Source organism: Aedes aegypti, chromosome 2 (assembly GCF_002204515.2).
Source record: "Aedes aegypti strain LVP_AGWG chromosome 2, AaegL5.0 Primary Assembly, whole genome shotgun sequence".
NCBI classification, from domain to species: Eukaryota; Metazoa; Arthropoda; class Insecta; order Diptera; family Culicidae; genus Aedes; species Aedes aegypti.
Window position 1 is genome coordinate 70,952,280 of NC_035108.1, and position 16,208 is coordinate 70,968,487.

Sequence of the window (16,208 nt, forward strand, 5' to 3'; positions counted from 1 at the left end):
TTCAACTTATCCGAAACGGAGGAAAGAGGAAGTCATCTAAGAGTTCCTCCGGACATTCCTCTAGGTGCTTTCTCCTGAAATTATACCAGTGTTTTCTACGAAAATTCTTCGTTAAATTTCACCCGGGTGGACTAATAAATCCTTTTGAATTTCCTTCGAGGTTTATTTGAGAAATTTACATGGAAGTTCCTTTGAAGATTCCTCAACAAATTCCACCATGAATTATTCCAACAATTTTATTTAATTTTATTTTCAGGAGTTGTTTCTCCAGAGATTCTTAAAAAAATCCTATAGATCCTTGAATGATTCGTTCAGGACTTTCATCTTAAAAAAATTCAAGGCTAAAATCTCGGAGAATTCTGGGACAAATTCACAGTGAACTTCAGTTGGAATTCACTGACGAGTTTCCTGCAAAAAAATCCTGTAAGAATAACCTGAGGAACTCCTGAAGGAATTCCACAAGCAACAGGGAAAATTTTCTGGAGGATGCTCCTAAGCCATTCGTAAAAAAATCCTTGATGGCTCTTGCAGCAATTCTCTTGAGGAATTCCTAAAATATCTTCCTGAGATCTATCTGCAGTGATTCTATTTATTCATGTCTGGTAGCAATTTTTTTTTTAAGGTTTGCATCAAAGTTTCTTAGAGGTCTATATTATCAGAAGCGAGTCAATTTCAGTTTTCTCGTTCAACTGTTCCGATATTAAAATTTCTTGAGGAATTACTCTAAGAGGTCCTGTGGACATTCCTCTAGGAGCTTTCTCCTGAAATTATAGCAATGTTTTCTACGAAAATTCTGCGTTCTATTTCACCCGGGATTCGTCCAGCAACTATTTTGGGAATTTTCCCAGAAATTCTTCTTGAATTTCCTTCGAGGGTTCTTTTAGAAATTTCCATGGAAGTTCCTTTGAAGATTCCTCAACGAATTCCATCATAAATTATTGCAACGATCTCTCATGGGATTGCTCTAAAGATAATCTTCAGGAGTTATTCTAAAGTTTCCACCAGGGGTTCTTAAAAAAAATCCTATAGAAATACCTCAAATGATACCTTCAGGACTTTCGTCTTAAAAAAATTGCAGGACAAAATCTCGGAGAACTCTGGCACAAATTCAAAGTGCATTCCTGTTGAAATTCATTGATATGTTATTTTAAAAAAAACCTGTAAGAATTACCTGAGGAACTCCTGGAGGAATTCCACAAGGAATCAGGGAAAATTTTCTGTAGGATGCTCCTAAGCTATTCCTAAAAAAATCCTTGAGAGTTCTTAGAAGAATTCTGGGAGTGATTACCTGAAGAACTCTTGCAGAAATTCTCTTGAGGAATTCCCAAAATACCTTCCTGAGAACTATCTGCAGTAATTCCCTGAAGTCAGGGCTGGTAGCATTTTTTTTTCAGAGACTTGCATTAATTTTCTAAAAAATCATAACTTTTTTGTCCATGATTTCTCCATCTTGACCCACTGTGCAAAAGACTTCATATTTTGTCTACTTTAACATATAAAAAAATTAAAAAAAAATCAATAATACGATTTTTGAGAAAATTGATTTTTAAGCTTTATTTTCGATATATAAAAAATTACAACATTTTTTTTACAGTGTATATTTTTCCAGGTAGTCCCAACAATAACCTAAAACTTTGCGGAAGACACCAAACTGATCGGACAAACCGTTTCTAAGTTATATTATAATGACCGAAAATTGAAAATTATATCATAATTTTGTATTATAATCGCTGTATCTTTAAAACGGTAAAAGTAAGCCTGATTTTTCCGTATACCTTTTTTGTTGTAAAGTTTGCGTACTTTCATAAAATTGAGTTGAAAAATATTTAAAAGTTTATTATGACCATTTTCAAAAATTCTCCTATTTTCAAAAAATCATAACTTTTTTGTCCATGATTTCTCCATCTTGACCCACTGTGCAAAAGACTTTATTTTTTTGTCTACTTTAACATATAAAAAAATAAAAAAAATCAAAAATACGATTTTTGAGAAAATTGATTTTTAAGCTTTATTTTCGATACATAAAAAATTACAACATTTTTTTTGCAGTGTATATTTTTTCCAGATAGTCCCAACAATAACCTAAAACTTTGCGGAAGGCACCAAACTGATCGGACAAACCGTTTCTAAGTTATAATTTTTTGAAAATTATTTAGGATTTTTTTCTTAGGCCCTTCTCAAAAGTAAGGCTAGAGTCAAAATGGCGAGCCGATGATGCAAAAAGGCATTTTTGGGCATAAAGAAAGCATGTGCAAAATTTCATCCAAATCAAAAAATATAAAAATGAAATTTGGGAAAAAAAAGTCGTCATTTTCTGTGGAACCGCTCACATGTTTTTGATATGGTAGAAAAAAAGTTTTCCATAGAAAAATTGTTTATTTTGACTCAAAAATCACTTTCGAAAATGGCATATAAATTTATACATGCAACCTATTTGAAAAATTCTAATTCCGAAGCTGTTGATTTTAGAGTGAAATGTTATGTAGAAGTTGTAGTGAACCGTTTGGACTAGAAGAAAAAAAATAAACACTGAAAAAGTATTTTATTTATATTCATGAAAAATTAAAAAAAAAACCTTAATTTTAAATTACAAAACCTCATTTTTAATATTTTCTTATTTTAAACAGAGAATCTTAATAGTAAGCAGAATCGCGAATAACTAGTAAAAATGGCCTATTTTATTATTTAAATAATATTTTTTGCATTAAACATGACACAATTCGAAAATGGCTGCTTCTAGAGAAACTATTTATATATTACAATCATTTCAAGATGCTTATTGTATTATCAATACTTAATCAAAATATCTAAATTTTAAAAATCAACCAAGAGTTGTTCTTAGAAATTTTTTTTTTTATTATCTCCATCATGGGCTTTGTCCCAAACATCTGTTTACTATCAAAATTCTATAGTTAAAAATTGTAAAATATTAAAAATGGAGTTTTTGTGTTATTTTAAATTTAGGTTTTATTATTGAATTTTTCATGAAAAGGCATAAATAATTGTTTCAGTTTGTTTATTTTTTCATAATAGGCCAAACGGTTCATTACAACTTCTTCATAGAACATTTTTCTCCAAAATCAACAGTTTCGGAGTTAGAAGTTTTTAAAAAAGTTGCATGCAAAAATTTCTAAGCATTTTTTCAAAAATTGAGTCTTGAGTCAAAATGATCGATTTTTCTATTTAAAATACTTATTGTTTTATACCGCAAACATGTGCAAAATTTACTGCAAATCGAAGATGGTCGAGTTTTGTGACTGACCGATATGACATGGAAATAGTCAGGTCTCTAAAGTCGCTTGTTCAATCAGAACGGTGCCTAAAGTTTTTTTTTGTTATTCTTCTTGCAGTAAATTCTGTTGTAACATTCAACAGGCTCCAGAGCAACTTTCAAAGACTGTTACGCGTCTATTCAACTGATCGTAAAGAATTTCATCTCAAATTAATCGAGTAAAAGCTTAAGGAATTAACCCAGGGGTTTTTACAGAGATTTCATCTGGAATGTTTTCAGGGAGTCCTACGGGAATCTATGCACAATTTCTTCTAGGCATTTCTTAACCAATTCTCCCAGGAAATTTTCAAAAGATACTTACAGAAATGTCCCCTGCAATTTGCTTCAGAAAATACTTGAGCACCCCGTCGTTATTACCTCCAGTAACTTGCTCAGGGTTACTTTGACTGTTTTTTTAGAGATGCTAGGTTTTCCTCCAGATATTTTGCCACTAATCCTTTGATCAAAATCTCCAGATGTTACTCTAACGGATATTCCGAAGACTCCCACAAAAATATTTAAAAAACATGAAGTTTTTTCTCTAAATTGTTTACAATTTGTTCAGGATTTTTTCCATGAAACCCTACAATATTGTTTTCTCAATATAATTTGTGTACCCTATTTACTGTTTCTTCCAAGAATTACTCTAATAATTCCTCGAGGGGTTTTTCGAGAAAATCTGTTGAAAACTATTCGAAGAATTCTTAAATGAATTAGATATGTGACCATAAACTTCCTCTCGATTTTTTTCTAGAAATGTTTCTACCAGTTTTTTAAAACATCTCTCAAAAACAGTGGCGCATGGCATGACAAAACCTCAAAAATTTATGTTCTCAAAATCACCTGTTAATATTTTTATAGGCTTCAATACGATTTTCCAAAATTTTGAAATTTATCTGTTTTGTTTTCGATTTTTTGCCGCACCTTAAGTGTGGGAAAGTCAGCAAAATTTGGCTGCTTAAAATCCATCAACTATGGTCTACCTAGCTAATTTCAAACAGCTGTCAACGAAATCATAAAAGCGTTATCGGCCTTTGATTTGACCATAATTACATATTTTTTTAATTGTTATGTTGTGATTTGGAGCAAAACATGTTTTTTGCAGACTTTCTCCAAAATTTTGATTTTCTTTCAAAAACTCGTAATTTTTTAAAATTATGCAAATTCTATTTGCATTTTTCATTATAATTTATCTATTTCATCATTCAAATCTGCATCATGTGTCATAAATTGTTTCAAACTTTACTTGAATTGGTGGAAGGAAGTTATAAATGCATCTGTTGTTCAGGTTTATGCACACTTTTCTGCAATACAACAATTGTTTAGTGTAAATAGCTTTTGAAAGAAAACGACATAAAAAACTTAATTTGGGCAAATTTTACTAGAAAACCGAATTTTCAATTTGACAGTTATTTCAAACGGGGTGAAAACAGGTATTCAAAATAATAAGATTATAACCATTATCAAGCGATTTGGGACGTATTTGAGGTTTTGTTCGACCTTTGTTTGAAGGCCCGCACCTGTGTGTGTTTAAGGTTGTACTCCATATCTAGGAAATCTTTTAAAACTTCCTCAACAGCCCGTGAATTCTTTCAGAAATCTCCATTAAACAAGGATAACATTAGAATTTACACAACTTTCATCGGAGGTTAAATTCTGAAAATTTCTTTGACGTTTCCGTGGAGACATGCCCTGAAAAAATGCCTAGACAAATATTTCAAGACTCCGTTGAGAAATATCTCAAATAATCATTAATTAATTTAAGGTGCAGATGAATCGAAGCCAAACTTCAAATTTTCAAGAGCACAAATCTGGAGAACCGAACACCCCAGCTAGTCATCAATCGATTAAGTTTTCAGCTTAAACGGATTTTTGGTTCTCCAGATTTGTGCTCTTGAAAATTTGAGATTTGGCTTCGATTCATCTTCACGTTAATTCAACTTATTAAAATTAGTTGAAATTGCGTTGTGTTGCGTGGTAACTCATAGATTGCATACTGAAAACTGTCATGTTATTTACTTTACCACTCCTATTACAACTTACTAATGAAAAACTATTTTGGATGAAATAGCTGTCAAATCGGAGCTCAAAGATGAAAAGACATGACAATTCCCATTGCCGGCCATGTCCATCTTCTCCGTTACGAGGAGAGGGAAGAATAATGATGATATGACATCTGTTTACAGAATGGCCAGCGAATCACCAACGCCCTCATAAATGTCAAGGAGTTTGATGATAGATAAGGGAATGGTCTAGGATTCACTATAAGCAAGTGATACGACCGGACTTGAATCGTTGGGTGAGACGATGCTAAGAATATTAATGTCACAGGTATTTCGACCATCTGTCCTAGCTAAAGAGCTTTGGTTTAAGCGCCATTGATCGCTCTCTGAAACGAGAATACAATTTAACCCTGCCTCCGAAATATCCCGATTCATTTAAAATAAGTACTTTAATTGGAACAAACTCACCAAATCCGATCTAAACAAATGATTCCGTTGGTCACGCGACTTGTCATCGCAAAAACAGGGTTTTTTACACGTGTTGTACGAACTACAACAGTGCGACCATTGAAGTGTTACCGGCGAATAAAGATACGGTTTTCACAATGATTTTCATTCACTTTGAACGGGAAGAGTGAAACTGGACAATTGATTCTGGTTTAAAAGAATCACTCCGACATCTAGAACAAAGATCAGGCGGTTTACACAATTCAAAACGTATTCTTCGCAAAATAAGAAAGCACTAAATACACCTATATAACTGCTATAATTTCTCATCAGAATCACACTTAGCACAAACGATAGAACAACTATCTGGGTGGCATCGGTCGAACCACCATCGGAATTGCGTAAAAAGCTAAAGGAATCTTCCTGATGAAATATTAAAAACTGCAAGGGTCAATAATTTCAGTATTGTTTTTTTTTTCATAATGGCTTATCTGCATTTATCGATTTATGATTCTCTTTTCGTAGCATATTATCATCCTGTAGGATGAAGAATCACTATAGCTTACTTTATTAACAAGAGTTTTTACGGATTTATTCAATTTAGCGAAAGAGAGGATCGATGAAGAGAAATCGCATATGGCCCTTATGCAGTAACAGAGTAGATTTGTTTTCTGTTCACGGAACAAATTTACGAAAAATAAATATAAAAACCAAAGATTCCACGGAAAGAAATGAAATAAAATAAATAATACAATAAATTTCACTTCAACAGATTCCGTGGTATTCGTCAAATTTTCGTTTCCACAAATTTTCAATAAACCATTCCAAATATCGCATCCCCTCCATTGGTGGGTGACTTCGAAAACATTGTTTACGTGCTCGACGCGCGGTTTCTTCTTCACGCCATTGTCGTTGTCGTCGTCGTGGTAATCGTTTAACGCCTATTCATCGTGGCCGCCTTTGTTTGTTTTGATGATGATAAGTAAAGAGTCCCGGTTGTGCTGCTGCCCCCCTTCGGAGAACGCGGTGCGGTGATTCCCGTCCATCCGACCGTCCAGCAGCAGTAGGCGAGCGATTCGAACAAAACTTGCCAGCGTCATCTCGTGGCAAATTGGGGACGCGCAAATAAAGGAAAGTGCAAACACCCGAACGGACACGCGAAGCGTTTTATCAACACAAAAACAGTCACAGGAGGAGGGTTCTATTTTGGAACGCTTTTGCGACGCAGATTGACGGTGAGGTGATTGTGATTGCACGAGTTTTGGATTAATGGAACTTTTTTTTTCGGGGGGTTGAAGAATGATTGAAAGGAAATATTTTGCTCGGGAATAGAAAGTTTGATTTCAGAATGCCTAATTGATTGGAGTGACTGGAATAAGCCATGAGCTAGTAAAAAACGGGAAGCTGAACATCAACAATAACGCCGTTATTTTCCAATGTTTTATTTTTAAAGTGCTCCCTAAACGAGAATGATTTAGTCGTGACACTTGTTGACAGGTATCACCCTGACCCATATAGCTTTCCTTGTCAAAACGTGAAAAATTGTAATTAACGCAAAAATTGTTTGTAAATAAATTTGTCATTGGAAGCGTTACACTTGAATCTCTTTTTCAATAAGGATTTGCATAAAGCAGAATTATATGAACATTGGATCAGTTACCCTAACTGTAATAAAATATGTTAGATTAATGATATCTCGTCAATTATTTTCTGGATCCCGGTAAAACCTTTATCGAAAGTTCTAAGCACGACTACTACGTTTTTATTTGACTTTTTATGCAATGGGGCTCTGCACAAAAATGCACCACTCCCTTTTACTCTTTCACGAAATTTATAAACAACAAGGCAAGTAAACATAAAAATCCCATACGATATCAACAGTGCAGAGGCCTTTTATCCATGTACAAGTGTCGAAACAGAGGTTAGTATCGGCTATCATCAAATCTAAGCCATACATACAGTGATCATTATTTTATGGGTCATTTTCATTAGAATTGCAAGTGGAAAAGAGTGGCTATTAACGATCAACGCTCCGTCATCGTAATCATCGAAACTTCAAAAGCAGTTTTTCTGTTCAAAACTGAAAATGATTCGATCAAAATGTGCTCACTGTGTTCCGGTTGTAGAACAGAATATAGTGAACACATTTTCCTGTAAATTTTCTTGATTTTGAACGAATAAACTGCTGTTGAAAATTCCGACATCAATGACAGATCCTACCCCCTTAATCATGATTGGGTGATCCATAATAGTGTGCCCTAGCTGCTTCGATCTACTCATCGACGGCAAAAACGATGGTCACCCGAACGAAAATCTGTTCTTTTTACCTTGACAGAAAGCAACCTTGGAAGGTTCAATGTCACCATATCACCTCACCTGCTGTGTTATCCGCGTTTCACGTTTCCTCTGCTGATTGTCTGTCTGGCAAAATATTATTGCCAAGGCTATCGCCTTGTGAACAAAAGTAGGTTAGTAAGTGCTGAACTAAGCTTTTTTTTTTGTTTTTCAAGTGTTTAATGAGCATAGAAGTATGGCAATGCGTGAATTTGGCACTACACAAACGTCAAATTAGTGATCTTGTGCATTAAACCACGGTTCGTTAATGCAATGTTGTCTGGGCTCAAAATTTTCAAAATTCCAATACATTCCAAATGAATGACAGTCATTATTCAGAATGCATAGTGGTTGATGTGTAAGGTTCAAAGTACGATTGTTTCAGACCTAAATACTACCCTGTTTCATATGTAAGTAGACTAATTAAAACCGGAGAATAGAAATACTCAATCTGAAATGAATTAATACCTTCATTAATGGAATCCCTAGGGTTTGCCATGAATCTGTCACTGCTTCATTTAATAACACACTCACAGCACGATTCTATCCGCATTGATGACTGTCTGTAGCGTGACTCTAGACATAATGATTAGACTCAGTATACACTCACCAACTGCATTACTACCGCACTCGCCCACTCCCATTCCACTCACTCCTCTCAAGGACGATTTATTGATATCAATTTACTCGCTGCAGAGTCACACCATCCACTATGGCAGTGGTTTTCAGATCGTGCTCCCCGAAGCACTTTGTTCTCTGCGAAGCCTTGGAAAAGAAATAATTATGCTTGTTGTGACGGAAATTGTTTGTGAAACTGGCAACACTGAATTATATGAATAGTCAGTAGTGTTCTATACAAGAGAATAGTTCGGAAGCCCGTTTCTTTAGTAGTGCGAAGTGAACACCAAAATGTATGTAATTATAATAATTATAATTTGTTAATATTTGTACTAAATAAACCATTTTCAGCATTGAAGCTGCGAGCATGAAAGTTAGAGAACCATAGTGAAAGTTGGTGTTCATGGCTACCTTGATGGTCCTCTGGATCGCATTGGCACTGATTTTGTGTTCTATAACTCGATACCTCCCTAACTCGATGGTCCCTTCAATATCGAGTTATTGAGAGTTTGTTGTATCTCTAAGCATGCCATTTTAAAATCATGTTAGACAAAACCACGTATATGGCAACCCCAATCCCACCTTATGGATTTGACAGTAGTCAAGATCAATTGAGTCTCCGCATTTCAATACGTTTGAGTATCCAACGGTTCCTTAGAACATGTTGGATTCGAAAAGATGGCGGCGGCGCATACTGGTGAACAAAACTCGACGATTGTAAGAGATAAATTTCAAAACATGAATCAGAAATTGAGAGTTTCCTCAAAGATAACGTAGATAACGTAGATTGTTGCCATGGATATTTTTTTCTTTTCAAAATAGAAACTATGAAACAAAAACAAATATTTCAAAATCGTAATAAATGTTTTGGTGACTTACTTATAGAAAAATTTAAGCAAAAGTTAGGCAGCTAATACTTTTATTGTTGGCATTCGGGTTTTTTCGCACAATTAAAAAAAAACAATAGATTAACTGTTACTGAAGAGCTATTGTGCTCTGCAAGAAAAATCCAAAGAATGCGATTTTCTGAATATGTCGATATACCGTCGCAGTCATAACAAAAAAATCCAAAATGTTTCAGATTTTTACTTCGAGAGGAGAATTCGAGTCCTTGAAGAACGAACAAATCCAAACCTACTTGAATTTTGACGTTGCGTTTATCTGCGCGTTACCGCTGCTGGATGTGGATTTAAAATGAGCGCCGCGATAATGAGTATGATAGTTACATGACATTACATGACTCTTATATGAATCTCAAGGTCGAGGATACCAAGTGTTTCTTGAAGATAAAAAAAACGTACTCTAAGTATTCATAACTACAAAATGTAAACATTGTTGACTGCAGAATATAAACCTTGCTAGTTGGCTGAACATCTGTGTTGAATAAGCGTCAAAAAGATCAAAATTTATGAAGTCCTTCACATATTTTTACAAGGCCATAATAGCTCCTAGTATAGTCTGCCTAAACGCAGACCATATATGCTTTTGAATCAAAAATGGTTAACATTTTCATTACATATAAAGTACTTCATCAGTCCATCAGTGTCATTGTTGGTACACTTATAAGATAAGATACTGATCTACTATCTCAACAAAATATAGTTATTATTTGGTACATAAATATGAATTAGATAAAATGGGGGGCGATTCTAATAATTATTGACCTCCCTATTTCATCCGTATAGAGAAATATGATTCGAAACGCCTTACAAGGAATTTCGATAGGGATTGCTCTGAAAATGTTCCAAAATGCTCATTCTTCTGAGGGTTTTCCGCTTATTCCAGTTTTCAACCGATTTTTTGAGAAATTACTCTAGCAGATCTTCCAAAGTTTCTTCCATGAAATTCTTAAAAAGTTTATACCAAAGGTTTTGAAGAAATTCGTCAAATGTTTTTCATTAAACCCTACAAGAATTATACAAGGAGTTCCTTCTTTGATGGTTAAGTGATTCCCACAGGAATTTTCATGTGGATTCTTTTTGATTTCATATGCGGCATTAATTTCTGCAAAATTCTACCAGAGATTATTCCTGGAAATCTACTGAAAACTCTTCCATGAATTCCTCAATTAATTCGACCAATGATTCATCATCAACTTCCTTCATAAATTTATCTAGAAATTTCTCAAACATATCATCCACGATTACTCTTGCAGATTTTCCAAACAATTAAAAACGTTATACATTTTATGTGACACAACAACTGCCAACTTTTGGAGAAACATAATACTTGGTCTTTTTTATGTATAAGTTTTAAAACCTTATATAAAAATATGTATAAATAATGTACGATCAGAAACATTCTGTGTCAGACGATTTATTGCACTTATTGCCAACGTCAACTTTGTGTGAAGCGTTTTAAGTGTGCATCCTGAAAATGGTTCCCTGCCAGACAAGCAAACAAACAACGGTTAGCAATGGTGAAACATTTTGTGTTCAAATTGAATGCCAAAAATGTTCGAGTTCGCACCAGGTCCGTCCCACTCGGGCTCAGATTGGGTATCACTTCTAGTGCTGCATTTGGTCCCTCGGTAGTGCAAAAGGTACCCAAGTTTGACAGATCGCAATACACTTCTCACGGCATTCAAGATTACCTTATGATCCATAAAATTTTGAGCAACTGCGAGGGACATGGAGGTCTTTAATTTGTCTTTGTTCGCACCCCTTATATGCTGACCATTACCACGCAAGTTTGTTCAGGGATTCTGTTCAAAGTTTCTCAAAGAACGCCCCCAAAGAATTTTCAGGATTACGTTCAATCATTCAAGTTACGTCAATCATTCAAGAGTTTTTTTCCGTGTAGAGTCCAAAAATATTTTTGCGGTTTTGAGATTTTGTCACATCCCTCCATATCCGTTCCGAAATGTTAGATAGGAACAACCCCAAAAAGATTGAACCCTATTGATATTTATACACTGAGAACAACGCTACAGTTGAAAATACTATATCAGAAAGTTAAATTAAATACACTAAACTTCCATTTATTTGAAATACTTTGTGCATTTAATTTTACCATGACACCATTTCAACAGTAAAAAATACTATATCAAAGTTAAAAACTTACAGCAGGCCAGAATCGAACCGATGATCTTACGATTGTCAAGCGCGAACGCTTACCGCATGGCTATCAATGCGGTTGGATCGAGAGGGAACAAAACGTAAATAAAAAGCATTAATCTCAATACAATAAATTATAAAAAAAAAAAAACTTGTTCATAATTCCCATTACTTCAACGCTTGTTTCAGTGTACGATTATTTCCTTAGCAATAGGGTTTTAGTTTTTTGATAAAATCACACACGATGCAGTGTGCTCTTGCTACTACTCTCGCAGTTTTTTTCACTAAAATAACGGTTGTATCTTATTTAAAATTAAATCTTCATAATGGATAAATCCGAAAGAGGGTTTCTGAAATTATTCTTATCTGATAATTCGAAAGATACACAGAAAACAAAATTTGACCAGAATTTGAATTTAATCCAAGGGGTGTGAAAAAACCTCGAAATAGGAAAACATAGTTTTTTGAACTAAAATAAACGAAAACGTTTGAAAAGTTGTGTAACTAACATTCCTTCCCTTCCATAAAAATATGGTTGAAGCCGTTACTAACTTTTAAATTTTGAGCTTTCGATTTGTGCACATTGACAATGACCTCTGTGCAAATTCGATTGTTCTTCTCAATCACGGAGTAGCAACTCAGAATCGTACGGTCATCTTTGTTCGTGAAATCAATGAAAAATCAAGTAAATATTTGTTTCTGGCCTTAATTTGAACGTTTGGCACAAAAATTGGGAAAGGGCTATAAGGGCCCTATTTATTCAGAAAAACCTCCAAGACTTCCTCAGTATGTGTTCATTAGGATTTTCTACAGAAGTTTCAGCAGAGTTTATTGAAGGATTTGTTTTAACGGAAGTTTTCGGATTTTTTCAGTAATGCCTTGAAAATGTCTTCAATTGCTTGAGGCATCCCTGGAAAAAAAAATTGGCTAAGCTCGTGAATTCTTAAAAAAAAACTTTGCTAGGTGTTCTGGAGAAATAATCGGATGAATCTCTGGAGAAAATTCGGATGAATAATTTCTAACGGTGTTCCTACAAAAATCTTGATTGAAAGCTTGAAAAAACTGAATGACAATCCTGAAGGAAATTCAAAGAAATTAGTAAAGGCATATCTGGAGAAATTGAACACGTCCTGAATGGAAATCGTAGACGAAATCCTAGCAAAATCAAGTGAAGAATCACTTGATGAACTCCAAGGTGTTTCTTGAGAAATTAATTAAATAAAATTTGGAATAATTTCTTATGAAATGAAAGGCGAAGTTTCTGGTGAAATTTCTGGAGTTATCTTTAAAAAAATCCAATTAGAATTCGTGAAGATGTATTGAACTTTCATTGATAAATTCCTTAACCCTCTAATACCCAAATTTTTATTTTCGATTTAAGTTTTATTTTTCGCTATCTAAAATCGTTCTAAACACGTTTTGGGCAATTATTTATTTTTATTCGCAAATGTTTAAATTTTGGTTTTTGATTTTTATAATTTTCATTTTTGAACATCCCTAGCTTTTTTCATTTTTTCTTGAAGCCTTTTCTAGTTGTTGATTTTTGCCGATAATAAAAATTAAAATTTTTACGGTACTTTTAAAAACATTAATTTTTTATTTTTTTTCGGAGCGTATTTTATTTTCCGTGTAATTAACGGAAAAACAGGTTTGAAATTATATTAATACCACTAGGCTCTTCTTTTGTGATAGGTTGATCGTAGAAAAATAGAAAAAGGTACGATTTTTTATATTACACGTTAAATGAAGCCCAGGCATTTGTAGGTTATATAAGAATGCAATTTTTCAAACAATTTTTAAAAATATAAAAAAGTTTCAAAAGTCATAAAAAACTTTTCTAATATGCCTGTTACGAGTCAAGGTATAAGCCAAAAATAAAACCATTTTGATTTCCGAGCTACGAAAAAATACAGAAAATTCCAAAGTGTACCGCGTCTAAAGGCGGGGTTGGGTATTAGAGGGTTAATAAGGTCGTTAAAAAATCGAACAATATTTTAATTTGACAAATACCTGAATTAAGTAAAAGTTGTAATTTCCAAAAATTAAAAATATTCATAGAAAAATGCCCGACCGGATTTTCTGAAATTTTGTTGCTATTTTGGTACTCATTTAGTCTGTATTGAGTTTCTTTTAATTAACCTTTGTGTCCCTGATCTATTTCCACAACCAAATGTTCGTGTTCTTTTGACTCTAATTTCCAGATTTCTAACCAGAAGTATAATATAATGCAAATTTAGTAATTTCTTGCAACATAAGTGTCATCTACAAGTACTTCTGGGATGTTCTGGAGCCAATTCCGAGACCCTGGAAAAGGATATCAATCCGATTATTGCAATGCATATCATGCAGCACATCAATCTTCAATTTTTTTTTTCAGTTGGAGTATAATATGATACAAATTAAGTAATTTAATAGAACAAAGGGTTCTAAGATTCATCTAAATTTGATGCATATTATACTCTCAGCGAAAAAACCTTTAACATTGATGTGTCGCATGACAGGGTTTGCAGGCATCGCAACCCTTTTCCAGGGTCCCGGAATCAGCTCTAGGATATTCCAGAAGTACTTGTGGATGAGCCTATGTTGCATACAATTAGTCAATCAAACTTTGATCCCGTACTGATACCCCAGGAACCGATTCCAGAGAGTCCGTTGGAATATACTTTTGGTTTATGATTGAGCTACAAACACTGTACAATTTATTCAATCCATGCAAAATAATTATGGAAATGTCTCAAATGACCTTCAATATATAATTACGTAACCGATCGTCCGACTGTAATTCCCAATACAGGTCACGAAACTTGAATAGTGTTGTGTCGAAATTTTATTTAAATCGACTGAAGATTATGGAAATTAGAGCCAAAAGATCACGAAAAGTTGATTGTATAAATAGGTCAGGGACGCAAAGTTTAATTGGAATCATAAATTAAATGCTTAAAATTATCACTCGCGCGTTCTTTACAGTGTTCTGACAAACAACCTGAAAAAATGTAAACAAAAAACACCAGAGAGGGATTTGAACCAAGAACTTTCTGATTGAGAGCCCCATACTCTACTACAGAATCATTTTGACATAATAATATAAATAGTTTTTTTTTTCAATTAATTTTGTAACGAAGCAGTTTCCCAATCAACAAAAAAATATTTTTCCATACTAGAATTAATCGTTTTTAATAAAATAGTAAAAAAAGTTTATAAGTATCATCTCGATTTTTGATGGAATGATGCCGCGATAATAAAAAGGTGCTCCACGACACAATTGAGCTTTAAAAAGTGCTCCGCTAGCCTGAGAGCCTGAAACCCCCTCCACTATAGCTATACCGCCCCAGGGTTTTCAATATTCCTCGGTGCAACGACGACGCCGACCACCGCCAAATAGTGTAATTAACCTTCCCCTTCAAGGGGGACACCGCCCAACCTCAAACTGCTAGTTATAGGTAGCAGTAGTAACGTAGATATCAACTAGACGCGCGTCTTGTTTGCATAGCTAATGGAATAATTAGCACCAATTTGTACTCCCCAACTCTGGGAACCAGTACCTAGTCACTGCCACTGCCACTGCTACCAACGACAACGACAATGATCCTATCAATGTCGTTCGGCTCCCTTTCGTTTGCTCGAGATAAAGAAAGTTCGTGCAACCACAAGGGTGGTGGTTAGGGTGGCCCGTGATCATCACAGTGCAAAAAAACCTTGAGTTACACTCTCCAAATTTATTCATTTTGATTCCCAGATGCTACTGTGAAAATTTCTACACAATCCATCAAGTCTTAACGAACTTGAAGAAGGTATGAGAAAATTGATGTTACAATTACATTTTTGTCTATAGTTGACGCTGTAGTAGCCTAATTTATTTCGTTAAAGATTTTTAGATTCTCTACTCAATGAAGAAGAGATTGCAACCAAAAATATCGAGATAACATTTATTTAGGTTTCCTAGATATATCTTTCTGATTGGATCGTAGAATTGGGTCGATTTTCCCCCTACAATCTTTAAGCATTTGATCCTCCTTAGGCTCAATGGATTTCGCTTAATCTTTCTTAGTAGCTTCTAATGGTTCAAATAAATAAATGTATGCTGAAGGTGTCTGGGTTCGATTCCCGGTCGGTCCAGGATCTTTTCGTAATGGAAATTTTCTTGACTTCCCTGGGCATTCCTGCCACACGATAAACGTATGCGAAAATGGCAACTTTGGCAAAGAAAGCTCTCAGTTAATAACTGAGGAAGTGCTCATTGAACATTAAGCTGAGAAGCAAGCTCTATCCCAGTGAGGACGTAATGCCAAAAAGAAGAAGATTAACTTAAGATTTTTATGGTTTGATTTTATTTTCATATAAAAATGGGCCACCTAACTGGCGCTACTTGGTCGGTCAGTCGGTCGGACTGACGGTTATGGCGATAATATCAATATTTGCTATCACATTTTTCGCCTTTTGCGGTCTGCCTGCACCCAGAAAACAGTCATCTCCTGTGTT

At 34.4% G+C, this 16,208-nt stretch overlaps 1 protein-coding gene across 3 annotated transcripts in view; it reads left to right on the forward strand.

The window, feature by feature from the left end:
* The window catches only part of LOC5566222 (LON peptidase N-terminal domain and RING finger protein 2), a 246,215-nt gene that overhangs the window by 197,668 nt on the left and 32,339 nt on the right, over positions 1-16,208 (forward strand). The window lies entirely within an intron of this gene.